The 14,170-nt window shown below is 40.7% G+C and overlaps 1 protein-coding gene across 1 annotated transcript in view; it reads left to right on the forward strand.

Moving 5' to 3' along the window:
- Window positions 1-14,170, forward strand: part of LOC126272637 (39S ribosomal protein L15, mitochondrial) — a 55,751-nt gene that overhangs the window by 21,800 nt on the left and 19,781 nt on the right. The gene's annotated exons all lie outside the window — the stretch shown is intronic.

Below are 14,170 nucleotides of genomic sequence, written 5' to 3' on the forward strand. Positions count from 1 at the left end.
AAATAAAATAGAAAGAAACATTCCACATGGGAAAAATATATTAAAAACAAAGATTCCATGACTTACCAAGCGGGAAAGCACCGGTAGATAGGCACAATAAAAAGAACACACACACAAAATTTCGAGCTTTCGCAACCGGCGGTTGCTTCGTCAGGAAAGAGGGAAGGAGAGGGAAAGATGAAAGGATGTGGGTTTTAAGGGAGTCATTCCAATCCCGGGAGCGGAAAGACAGGTCATGGGAAAATATTACGAATGGTGGTTTGAGAAGTATTACCTTTGAAGTAAATTTCCTTTTACGCAAGATGAATTATATTACATATGGTAGTCAGCGATGAATTTCTTAAATCGTGGAACATTTTACTCTCATTCAAAACTAAACACATTGAGGGCTAGCCATTTAGAAAAATGTCAAGTCCAAAAGACCAGCAATTTATACCAGTATTTAAAACTTTCTGGCACATTTATATTTGATCTTAAAGAATAGTATATGCTAAAAAAGACTGATTAGATTATATTAGATTGACTTTCATTCCAATTGATCCATAATGAGGAGGTCCTTCAGGATGTAGAACATGTCAGAAAAACAATACATGTCAATTATTTACAACTAAAACAAATAATCTAATGTACCATTCCACAGGTCCCTCAAGTGGAATGATCATCATTTTTTAATGAACACTGTATGAAAGAGTCATTTTACAAATACTAATGCACTGAATATAAAATAAAAAAGTTTATTTATTTATTTATAAGGTAATAAACACGTAATAAAACTACTATAATACTTATTTACAATGAACACATCACTGCACTGAAATTGTGCAGAAGTATTATATATATATATATATATATATATATATATATATATATATATATATATATATATATATATAATGATGATGTAAATAAAATAGAAAGAAACTTCCACATGGGAAAAATATATTAAAAACAAAGATTCCATTCCAAGACTTACCAAGCGGGAAAGCGCCGGCAGACAGGCACATGAACAAAACACACAAACACACACACAGAATTACTAGCTTTCGCAACCGATGGTTGCTTCTTCAGGAAGGAGAGGGAAAGACGAAAGGATGTGGGTTTTAAGGGAGAGGGTAAGGAGTCATTCCAATCCCGGGAGCGGAAAGACTTCCCTTAGGGGGAAAAAAGGACAGGTGTACAATCTCGCGCGCGCGCACGCGCACACACACACACACACACACACACACACACACACACACACACACACACACACACACATATCCATCCGCACATACACAGACACAAGCAGACATATTTAAAGGCAAAGAGTAAGGGCAGAGATGTCAGTCGAGGCGGAAGTACAGAGGCAAAGAAGTTGTTGAAAGACAGGTGAGGTATGAGCGGCGGCAACTTGAAATTAGTGGAGGTTGAGGCCTCACCTGTCTTTCAACAACTTCTTTGCCTCTGTACTTCTGCCTCGACTGACATCTCTGCCCTTACTCTTTGCCTTTAAATATGTCTGCTTGTGTGTGTGTGTGTGTGTGTATGCGAGCGCGATTGTACACCTGTCCACCTGTCCTTTCTTTCCCTAAGTCCGACTCAAGGTCACGCGTTATCGGACTTCTATAAAAGCGAGCGATTGCCGCGTAGCGGCTCATTCGCGCTGCTGCTGCTGCTGCTGCACAGGCAACTGCATTGAACGCTGCCAAGATGCCCTACAGAACATACCGTCACTGTTCCAAACAAACAGTCTACAAAACTATCTAGAACATCTAATTTGCTACAACATCTGGAGACAAGAAAAATCCTATACCACTCAAGTCTGTCCCTGGATTCTTCTTGTCTCCAGATGTTGTAGCAAATTCGATGTTTTCGATAGTTTTGTAGACTGTTTGTTTGGAATGGCGACGGTATCTTCTGTAGGGCATCTTGGCAGCGTTCAATGCAGTTGCCTGTGCAGCAGCAGCAGTGCGAATGAGCCGCTGCGCGGCGCTTGTTCACTTATATAGAAGTCCGATAACGTGTGACCTTGAGTCGGACTTAGAATATTTCACAGTGCCAGCGGAGTGTTATCCCGGACGGGAGCACTAGCTGTACTAGGTGCTCCCGTCCGCTGTGCGAAAAGTCCGCCGCTGGCGCGCTGCCAAGTTTGTGTAAGGTGGTCGGCGGGTTGCGTCAGCCGCCTCTGTAGGCGCAACATGCTGTTGCATCCTTGAGCCCCCAGTTCTAGATGTACCCTTGTCCGGTTCTCAGCTACGCTACAGATCAGTTTGCAAATAAACAATTTATTTATGAAAATATACAGTACAATCACTAACAAACTTTACATATTCACATACACCTTTACCTTTTACCCAAATGAATACAGACTTATTTACAGATATTTTTCTCCTGTTACGAGTATATAAAGACAATGAAGAAGGCGACATATAAGCAGATTTACCAAAGTCTATATTAGCAAGTTCGGCCATATGGTAGGTGCGAAATGCAATAATGTCTCTGCCAACGAAGCTTTAGAGTCCAGGAACATTTGGTACTCCAGAACCTCCACGAACAATGGCTACAGTGAACCATCCATTACCATGACCAAAAGAATCATTAATATCTAAACTAAAATTAAGTCGACACCCACAGAAAACAGAAGGTCCGTACAACAAGGCTTGCACAGGGACAGACTTGAGTGGTATATAATTTTTCTTGTCTCCAGATGTTGTAGCAAATTAGATGTTCTAGATAGTTTTGTAGACTGTTTGTTTGGAATGGCGACGGTATCTTATGCTTTGTCTTTATATACTCCCAACAGGAGGAAAATATCTCTAAATGAGTCTCTATTCATTTGGGTAAAAGGTAAAGGAGTGTGTGAATATGTAAAGTTTGTTCTTGACTGTACTGTATATTTTCATAAATAAATTGTTTATATGCAAACTGATCTGTAGCATAGCTGAGAACTGGACAAGAGTACATCTAGAACCGGGAGCTCAAGGATGCAACAGCATGTTGTGCCTACAGAGGCGGCTGACGCAACCCGCCGACCATCTTACGCAATCTTACGCAATCTTGGCAGCGCGCCAGCGGCGGACTTAGCACACAGCGGACGGGAGCACCTAGTACGGCTAGTGCTCCCGTCCGGAATAACGCGCCGCTGGCACTCTGAAATATTCTAAGTCCGACTCAAGGTCACGCGTTATCGGACTTCTATATAAGCAAGCGAGCGCCGCTGCTGCTGCACAGGCAACTGCATTGAACGCTGCCAAGATGCCCTACAGAACATACTGTGGCCATTGCAAACAAACAGTCTACAAAACTATCTAGAACATCTAATTTGCTACAACATCTGGAGACAAGAAAAATCCTATACCACTCAAGTCTGTCCCTGCGCAAGCTTTGTTGTATGGACCTTCTGTTTTCTGTGGGTGTCGACTTAATTTTAGTTTAGATATTAATGATTCTTTTGGTCATGGTAATGGATGGTTCACTGTAGCCATTGTTCGTGGCCTACAATATGGCCGAACTTGCTAATAAAGACTTTGGTAAATCTGCTTATATGTCCACTTCTGCTTTGCAAATAAACAATTTATTTATGAAAATATAGAGTACAATCACCAACAAACTTTACATATTCACATACACTTTGCGCGCGCGAGTGTGTGCGGGTGTATACCTGTCCTTTTTTTTTTTCTCCCTAAGGTACGTCTTTCCGCTCCCGGGATTGGAATGACTCTTTACCCTCTCCCTTAAAACCCACATCCTTTTGTCTTTCCCTCTTCCCTTAAGAAGCAACCGTTGGTTGCGAAAGCTTGAATTTTGTGTGTATGTTTGTGTATCTATCAACCTGCCAGCGCTTTTGTTTGGTAAGTCATATGTAATACAAAGTTGATGTGACTTACCAAACAAAAGCGATGGCAGGTCGATAGATACACAAACATACACACAAAATTCAAGCTTTCGCAACCAACGGTTGCTTCTTCAGGAAAGAGGGAAGGAGAGGGAAAGACAAAAGGATGTGGGTTTTAAGGGAGAGGGTAAGGAGTCATTCCAATCCCGGGTGCGGAAAGACTTACCTTAGGGGGAAAAAAGGATAGGTATATACTCGCGTACACACACACGTATATATATATATATATATATATACAAGCAGACATTTGTAAAGGCAAAACACACATAAACTGCTTTCCTGAGTCGTCAGCAGAGTAAGTGAATGTTACACTGAACTGTCTCACAGATAAGTTATCATTCTTTTACAGTTTTATTTGTAGTTGTTATTCTGCTTTTGTCCCATTCTCTGCTTGTTATTAAAGCTATTATGTCAGTGGCTGTGACTACTTTACATGCTTCTCCTCTCATTATTAAAAACTACAAAGTGAAATTTTCTCAAGCTGATGGCTAAGTACTCTGATTTAGACCAAAAATGCTTTTATTATTATGCATATTTATATTTTACATCAATGCACTTTGTCCAAAATTTGTCTAGTGGCTAGATTCCACCCATGAAGTTTTTTTCTAGGTTTACAATGTATTCATCTAGAGCTGCCAAACATCCCCAGCCATAAATTTATGTAGAAATAGGAATTTTGGATAGCAGAGATAGTCATATTTGTTGTCTAATACAGATGTTTCACCAATTCATACAGCAAATACCTAAGGTTTACGGTTGTAGAGGCATGTTTATGGGCAGATGTTATCCTATTTTTTTCCATTTAGAGTCCAGGTTTATTCATTCTTCCACAGAGTTGATTCAGGAGACTTTGGCAGTATTTTTCAGGCATGATTTCTATCTTTACAGGGCAGTCAGTCAGAAGATTAAATTTTGTATTCATCTACATGTACATCTACATCCATACTCTGCAAGGCACCATATGGTGCATGGCAGAGGGTACCCTGCACTGTAACTAGTCATTTCCTTCCTTGTTCCACTCGCAGATTGAGCAAGGGAAAAACGACTGTTTGCATGCCTCCATATTAGCCCTAATTTCTTTTATCTTTGTGGTCCCTATGCAAAATGTGTGTCAGTTGCAGTAGGATTGTTTAAAAGTCAACTTTATGTGCCGGTTCTATAAACTTTCTCAGTAGTGTTCTTCAAAATGAGTGTCTTCTTCCCTCCAGTTATTCCCACCTGCACTCCCAAAGCATATCCATAATGTTTACATGCTAATTGAACCTATCAGTAACAAATCTAGCAGCTTGCTCGTGAATTGTGTCTATGTCTTCTTTCAATGCTTTCTGGTGCAGATCCCAGACACCTTAGCAGTACTCAAGAATAGGTTGCACTAGTGTTCTATATGCAGTCTCCTCACCAGAAGAACAACACTTTCCTAAATTCTCACAGTAAACCAAAATCAGCCATTCGACTTCCCTACCACAATATTTGCATGCTCGTTCCATTTCATATTGCCTCACAGCATTAAGCCCAGATATTTAAACGACACGACTGCATCAAGCAGGACACTACTAATGCTGTACCTGAACATTATGGGTTTGTTTTTCCTACTCACCTGCATTAACTTAAATTTTTCTACATTAAGAGCCAAGTGCCATTCATCACATAAACTAGAAATTTTGTCTAGGTCATCTTGTATCGATCCACAGTCACTTATCTTTGACACCTTCCTGTACATCACAGTATCATCAGCAAAAAACTGTAGAGTGCTGCCCACTCTGTCTGCCATTTCATTTATGTATATAGTAATCAGCAGCCGTCCTATCACACTTCCCTGAAGCAATCCTGATGTTACCCTTGTCGCAATGTGGTACTGTGTTGAATGCTTTTCGGAAATCTGGAAGTCTGCAATCTGTCTGTCTGTTCTTTGTCCATAGTTCCCAATATATTGTGAAGGAATAGAGCAAGCCAAGTTTCACATGAGCAACGCTTTCTAAAGCTCTGCTGATTTGTCCTTTCAGCCTCCAGGAAATTTATTATATTTGAACTCTGAATATGCTCTAGGATTCTGCAACACCAATGTTAAGCATATTGGTCCGTAATTTTGCAGATCTGTTCTTTTACCCTTCTGATAAACAGGAGTTACAAAATACTCGCCATAACTGTTGAGAAGAAATCAACTTCATCTCCCTGGCCATTGAGTTTCTTGCAATGTTTTTATTGCTGTTTTCCTTTTGGTGAAGTGGTTAACCCAAATCTGATCCAGAGTTACAAACCAACTTACAGAATAAATTATAATTTTTTTTGTGTGTGTCTCAAAAAATTGCTAAGAAATTTATTGTGAAATGTCTATGTGGTCAGCATTCAATTGATGTGGTAATCAGCTTGCACAAAGCTTTCTCAAAGTTGATTTGTCATGCAGAGTGACCATCTTCATCCTTCTGATATGCCTTCGGTGTCAGTTAGTACAGTCACCTTTATATTCTACCTTGTCCAATATGATATTGGGCACTTTCTCAATGTTTTCATGGATGGTTACAGTTTTGGGACTTCCTCCTATAAATCAGTTTTGAGAGAAGTATAACTGCATTTGAAGTGAGCTATCTATGTCATAGTTATTGAAAATGAAGTTATAAACTTCTTATAAAGCCTTGGCATAAGGCTCTGGAATAATTTTTATCAATAGTAAAGTGCAGTATCCCAATGCATCCATTTGAAAGAAACACACACAGCTATTCTGAAAATCCATACAAACAAAACTAATCTGCGTATCAAGCTGACTCTTTGAATTCATCTTTGCACAACATTTACCAGTGTGAAACAAAGCTTCATTGATGTAAATGCTGCCTGTGTTCCAGGCCAAGAATTTGACTGTTTGCTCTTGCACAGTTAATGGAGAGTTTCCTTGTGGTAAGTGATATCTGCTATCCTGTGCTAGCTAATAATCGCTGTGGGAAATGGAAGATGACTTGCACTCTAGTGACCATTTTCCCCTGCAGATCCACCAGCCAGGTGAAGCAACACCATCTAACAAGCCATCTAAATGGATGTTAAACAAAGCCAAATTGACACTTTTACAGCACTTGGCTGTATTCAGACTTAAATGATAGAACATACAACTACTGTCATCCACAGGGCTGCAGATGTTTCTATCCAGAAGTACTCCATTAAACTTGGCAGATGGCCTATTCGAGGGTCAGTAACAGGGGAGCAGCACTGTGAAAGTTCCAATGTTATCCATCTGATGACAATCTTGCAGCCTTTCACATTGCTCTGGCAAAAGCTCGTCTCATTATCAGAGAGACCAAAAATAGTTAGGGCAAGAAAGTTGACAGTCTGTGAACTATTTCACATCACCAGCAAAGCTATGGGAGTCTTAGAGACTGATCAATGGAAAGGCATAATGTGTCCAATGCGGTGGACATAAAGGACAATGGTGCTCTAACCATTATACCAGAGTCTGTAGTTCAGACAGTGATGAAATACTTCGAAGAAATTACACCCAATAGCAGTAAAGATCCAACCTTCCAAAGCAGATTGAAACTAGCTGAGAGGGCACAGTTGGACTGTCATTGAAGGAATATAACTGTTCCTATTGTGTGGAGGAGTTAGGGCATGCACTACCTATGGTTTGCAGTACAACACCAGAGCCAAAGTGCACTATGACCTGTTGCTACATTGCATCGAGTTGAAGTAGTACCTCCCTGTGCTTATTAAAAGAATCTGGTCTGAGGGACAATACCCTGATCATTGGAGGGAAGCAATAATGATCCCTGTCCTGAAACCTAGGATGGATCATACAAGCCCTGGTAGTAATGGGGAGGAGATGATAGGACAGCCATCTCCTCCCCTTTTTCATCTCCCACCCTTTTTATGTGCCTCTCACTGGGCATTTAGTTCAAATTCTGCAAGGGTGGTGATAACCATATCATTGCAGGCCCTGAAACAAAAATTATCAGCATTACTCTTGTAATACAGTTTGCTATGAGCTTATCAGATAGAACCAAGAACGTATTTCCACATATAACATGTACAAGACAGCTTACAAGTATGAGAGGACAATAGTCAGGGTGATGAGAAGCATGGAATAATCTAGAACTCTCAAGTCAAAGAATAACTACGGTAATACATTGGAACTGCAATTTCTTGGAATGTTCATGCATCACTGTACACTTGTGCAAGCAGAATGAGCAATACATGACATCTCCTCCACAGTGCTAATGGTATAAACTTTGTGTATCTTTGAACATGCATCACCACTGCTTTCTTGAAACCTGGCGTTATGGTAGGGGTGTCAGTGGTTCCAATTCCAATGGATGTAATATACCAATCTTTGGCCTCATTTTCTTCATCGAGTTGTCTGGCATCCATTGTGTCTCATGGTGACTGGTGCCCTAGACTATTTTCTGGCACTGCATTCTCATCTTTTGCTTATGTGGATCCTGTGATGTTTGCAGTTTGCAGTGCATCGAAAAATGCAGGCTTGAGTTGGTCTAGTGCAATGGTAGTAGGCAGACCATTGTTTCTAATTTGGAATGTGTTGTTGCTTTCTCCAGATACAGTCCATCAGATGGTGGTTGAATGACTTGCATACTGCATCACGACATCAGAAAATTGGTGTGCAATTATCAAGAGCTGTGAACACAAATGAGTGTCTCCCAAACTGACTTCTGGGTGCCGTTGACCTAAGTTGGTTTCTGTGCTCCATTAATCTGGTGGCAAAGTCTGATGCTGTGCATGAATTCTCTTGTCAGATATAATGTTTGCCCGTATACTAATTCTGCTGCCGTAGACTTCAGATAGCTTTTGAATGCTTTGGGAAAGTAAGCCTAAAGTTGTCACCCCTGAATCTGGGAATCCTACTAGGAAATAATGTTTGTATTACGGTTCCAGCTGTTATGTCTTTGACGGGGAATGCTTCAGGCCACTTGGTGAATCAGTCCACAACCATGAGACAATAACTGTAGCCATTGGAGACTGTGAGTGGGCCTACAGTATCAGCGTGCACACGTGTGCAGTGTTGATTAGGTGGTAGAAATGCGCCTAACGGTGGTCTGACATGTTGTGTTATCTTGTTCCTCTGACACTCTGTGCATTGTTTGACAAAAGTTTTGCAATCTGCTTACATTCCAGGACAAAGCTTTGCTTGACCAATCTAAGACTACCTCATACTTCTGGATGTGCCAGATTGTGTACTGATGCAGTTGCTTCTGTTCAAAATTGTTGTCACAAATGGATGTGCTTTCACTCCTAACAGATCACAATATAATTTTACATTTACTTCAGGCATCACGGCACAGTGCAGCTTCACTCCTCCCGGTTGTTTCAGTAAATCACATAACTCCTTGTTATGTTATTGGCCTGTGTGAAGGCATCAAGATAAATAATGCTGTAGCATTCACAACTTCTACATGCAAGAAAGCATCCGCTGACACATTCAACTTCCCTTGTACATAGACAATGCAGGTAGTGAATTGGCTAATGTAATCTAGATCGCATAGCTGCCTCGGCATAGCTGCCTCGACAATGCTTTCTCCAGTTTTATAGTGAAAGCCTAAGTTAGTAGCTTGTGATCTGTATAAATAGTGAACAGTCAACCTTTGAATGAATGCCTGAACTTCTTGACAGTGGCATATAGTTCGCAGTCATATGTTGTCCAACACTGCTGTGAAGGTGACAACAGAACAACACAGTGGGCTGCCGAAAATGCTCAACCTGCTGTTACAGTACAGCACCAACAGTGGTAGATGAAGCATCAACCATAAGCGCTAGTGGAGCTTGTGCCAAATGCGCTGCCTCTGCAGTTAATGCTTTCATAGCTTGAAGAGTGTCATCCACCTCTGTTGTCCAATATACACTGGCATTTGGCTTTGGAGCACCTCTAAGAAGTTCATTCAGGAGGGCAGTTATCAATGCATGATTGTATATGAATGTTTGATAAAAATTTATGACAACTAGAAAAACAGCTTACCTATCAGATTGTAACAGGGTGAGGGTATTTGCTTATGGCTCTTACCTTATCCTGTGGCAGTCGAATACCATGCTCGTCTCCCATGCAACCAAGAAATTGCACCTCTCTCACTTTAAAAGTACACTTTGAAGGATTAATTACCAAGCCTTTTGTGCGTTTGCTATAAAATACATGTGCCAGATACTGACAATTTTATTCTTCTGATGCAGTCATCTCCAGTATGTCATCTATATAGACACAACAGAAGTCTAAGTCTCTAGTGATCACATCAATGAAATATTGGAATGTTTGTGATGTGTTGCATCCTAGTGAACTCAAATAGGCTGAACTACGTTGTCGCTGCTGTTTTGTGAATATTTTCTCTAGCAACAGGGATATAAAAGTATGCCTGGACAAGATCAGTGGTTGAAAATAGTCTTACCATGAACACTGGAAGAAATTTCTTCTATGTGTGGCATGGATACCAAACCAGGATGGTCCTCGCATTGAGATGACAGTAATCGCCACATGGATGCCATCCATTCTTCTTCTTAGGTACCACATGGATTGTAGCCACCCAGCTGCTATACAGAAAGCTGCAAATGACGTGTGGCAGTATGCTACAGAATTCCTGCTTCACGACTTACAACTTCTCTTGCGTCAAATGTTTAGGGCAAGCGTGAGATGGTGGGGCTGGAATGGTGATAATATGATGCATCATTGTGTGTTTAAATGGTGGAGAGTGATTCCAAGAAAGCCATTCAGTAATCTTGTGTGCCGCATATTTCCTGCGACAGTATGTACGATCTTCCGGGTGACACAACATGCCTTCTCTGGAGTATTCAGGTTTGTAATTGAATCAATCAGCTGCTGGGATAATAGGTTAGGTATCAAATCATAAAATGATAAGAAATTGGTTCCTATCATAGGGTGTGATGTATCAGCTACTGCAAACAGCATCTAAAATGTACACTGTTGTCTGAGTTTAAGCAACAATGTAACCCAACCAAATGTTTTAATCTTAGCCATTAGCAGCAAACAGATAAGTCATTGCAGCTCCAGCGTGGTAGACAAGTTGCCCTAGTCTGATGCTTCTGCCCCCATCTCCACTAGGTATTGTAACTTTGTGTTGTGCTCTGTGACAAAAAGTTGGCATATACTGCTGGTAGAAGTAGGTTTCCACATGCACAGTGGTATACATTCATTTGTCATTGCTGCTGAACGTTGTGTGATATCGGAAAATACTTGGTGCTGATGGTGAGAGGCTGCGAGTTCATGACAACTGGTGGTACAGTTGCTGATGGGTGTGCATAATTTGTAATATGACTACTTGTAAGGTAAGTTCCACTAATTGTGACTGTAGCAATGCTAGTGCCACTACAGGCACATTCTTTTGTCATGGTGTCAGTGTTGATACATTTGTTGCAGGATATTTGTTGACGATCCTGTCCACTGTCTGAGCTAATGCATTTAGATCGTCCATGCACACCATCAGAATTTTTTTGAGTGTCTGTGGGTAATCGGGATACCAAATATTGCACAGCACATAATTGCTCACTGTGTTGCTTACCAATGTGTACAGACAGCGAAAAGTTGACGGGATGTGATTGCTGAGCTCCTCAGTCCGCAAAAGCTTCTCTATTCACTTCGTCTGTGATTGTGACAGATGTGTCATCAGTGAGTTCTTCATTGATGCATGTACGAGGCTTGTTTTTTAAGTGAGTACCATTTCGCCACACCACGGCCGCAGCGCTGCGGTCAGCATTATGCGCATGCGCACTGGGTACCTACATCTGTTGTCTATGTACTGACGCCATTACAGTCTGATTCTTCCTTATTTACATTGTGTACTGAGTATTTGATACCTCTGATGATTGTGAGTCCCACTGACTGTGAAGTACGGGCTGTTAGAAGATTTCTTAGTGCTAAAGGCCTAGATCGATATTCATCGTGAGATCTGTACAGTTTACGGAGAAAGCATTATGAGTGATGGAATGGTAAGAAAGTGGGTGAGAGCATTTAAAGATGTCCACACAAATGTGCATGATGAACACTGGAGTGGGCGTCCTTCGGTCGTTGATCACATCTTTTCGGTGGGAAGCTTCAGATCATCCTCTGTACAGCCCCGATCTTGCACCCAGTGACTACCATCCATTCCTGCACCTGAAGAAACACCTGGGCAGTCAGCGTCTTCAAGACGATGACAAAGTCAAAACAGAGGTGATGCAATGGTTAACAAGTCATGCGGCAGACTTCTATGAGGAGGGTATTCAAAAACTGGTACAACATTATGACAGGTGCCTCAGTATTGACGAAAATTATGTAGAAAAGTAGATTAAGGTACAGGTTTTCACATAAAAATAAAATTATTGAGATATCTTAGCATGTCTTTTTTTAATTTCAAAATGGTACTTAAAAAACACGCCTCGTAGTTCGGTGTCTGGCAGGACAATTAAAATATCCTGTACTTTTGTGGCTAGTCCTCCACAAGGGCTGCAACCACATACCTATATTTCATATTGTCTGCTGATATCTGCACAAGGACGAACTGGCCTTCAAGTTGCATGAACCGTAACACAACATTGTGTTGCCAGAATGGTTTAATTGTGCTGCTTGCAGCTGGTTCTGTGGTGACTAGTGAATTGTACATTTTCATGAGAGAACATGCACAGCTTGTGCAGAAGTGACAGACATTCATGTTACAATGTGACACTGAAACGGCATGTTGAGTTGTGGTGCTATCTCGTCGGGTTCACCGGGTATGTGGATATCAGATAGAATGAGACATTTATTTCCACAATAACATGTTCAGAGCAGCTTACAAGTATTAGAACGTAAGAGTTTTAGTGATAAGAAGTATGGAACAATCTATAACTCTCAAGTCTGAGTAACGAGGATAATATATTGGAACTGCAGTTATGTAGAATATCTGCATATCACTGTACATTCGCACATGTGGGATCAGAATGAGACACTCCTGTCTGCACCCTCCATAGTGCATTAATTTCTGTTGCAGCTGCAGATTCAATTTTTGTTTGTTCTAAATGTTTCAGCCGTTATTACTGTTACATACGCTAAAATTTCTGAATGTAGTCTTCAGTTTTTTCACCCATTGTTTTTTATAGTCCATTTTTGTTTGCCTTATTTCTAAATCCATGTGACAGGGCAGATCCATGTGGATGGAGTCATTGCCATGTGAACCTCTAATAGCTGGCTTTTTTTAAAACTTATTTTGCTTCATTTCTCTGGGAATTTCCATTTGCAGTATCAAAGAAGTTATTATCTTCACATGAATTATGGAACTTTTTCTCTTTCTTACTCTTTTAAATGAGAGGCATTCTCAAAATTTCAAACCTCTTAGCACAGACTAGATTATTTGGGGACAACTGTATTTGTTGTCTCTAAAATACCCTCCATTTTTACAGACAAATTGCTACAGAACAGGAATTTGAGTGCAGCGCCCTCATTATTAAGTCTATTGCTGTGACTACCATGGCCTTATTTGGAGATAAAAAAAAAACTAGTGCACAATTCTGAAGCAGAAGACCATGCCAAATTATACTCTTATGTGCAATTGAATGAAACACGTCTGCCAGTATGTAACATCCCATTTTGCCCTGCATCTACATCTACATGACTACTCTGCAATTCACATTTAAGTTCTTGGCAGAGGGTTCATCGAACCACAATCATACTATCTCTCTACTATTCCACTCCCGAACAGCGAGCGGGAAAAACGAAGACCTAAACCTTTCTGTTCGAGCTCTGATTTCTCTTATTTTATTTTGATGATCATTCCTACCTATGTAGGTTGGGCTCAACAAAATATTTTCGCATTCGGAAGAGAAAGTTGGTGACTGAAATTTCGTAAAAATGTCTCGCCACGACGAAAAACGTCTATGCTGTAATGACTTCCATCCCAACTCGTGTATCATATCTGCCACACTCTCTCCCCTATAACGTGATAATACAAAACGAGCTGCCCTTTTTTGCACCCTTTTGATGTCATCCGTCAATCCCACCTGGTAAGGATCCCACACCGCGCAGCAATATTCTAACAGAGGACGAACGAGTGTAGTGTAAGCTGTCTCTTTAGTGGACTTGTTGCATCTTCTAAGTGTCCTGCCAATGAAACGCAACCTTTGGCTCGCCTTCCCGACAATATTATCTATGTGGTCCTTCCAACTGAAGTTGTTCGTAATTTTAACACCCAGGTACTTAGTTGAATTGACAGCCTTGAGAATTGTACTATTTATCGAGTAATCGAATTCCAACGGATTTCTTTTGGAACTCATGTGGATCACCTCACACTTTTCGTTATTTAGCGTCAACTGCCACCTGACACACCATACAGCAATCTTTTC

This window comes from Schistocerca gregaria, chromosome 5, assembly GCF_023897955.1.
Source record: "Schistocerca gregaria isolate iqSchGreg1 chromosome 5, iqSchGreg1.2, whole genome shotgun sequence".
NCBI lineage: Eukaryota > Metazoa > Arthropoda > Insecta > Orthoptera > Acrididae > Schistocerca > Schistocerca gregaria.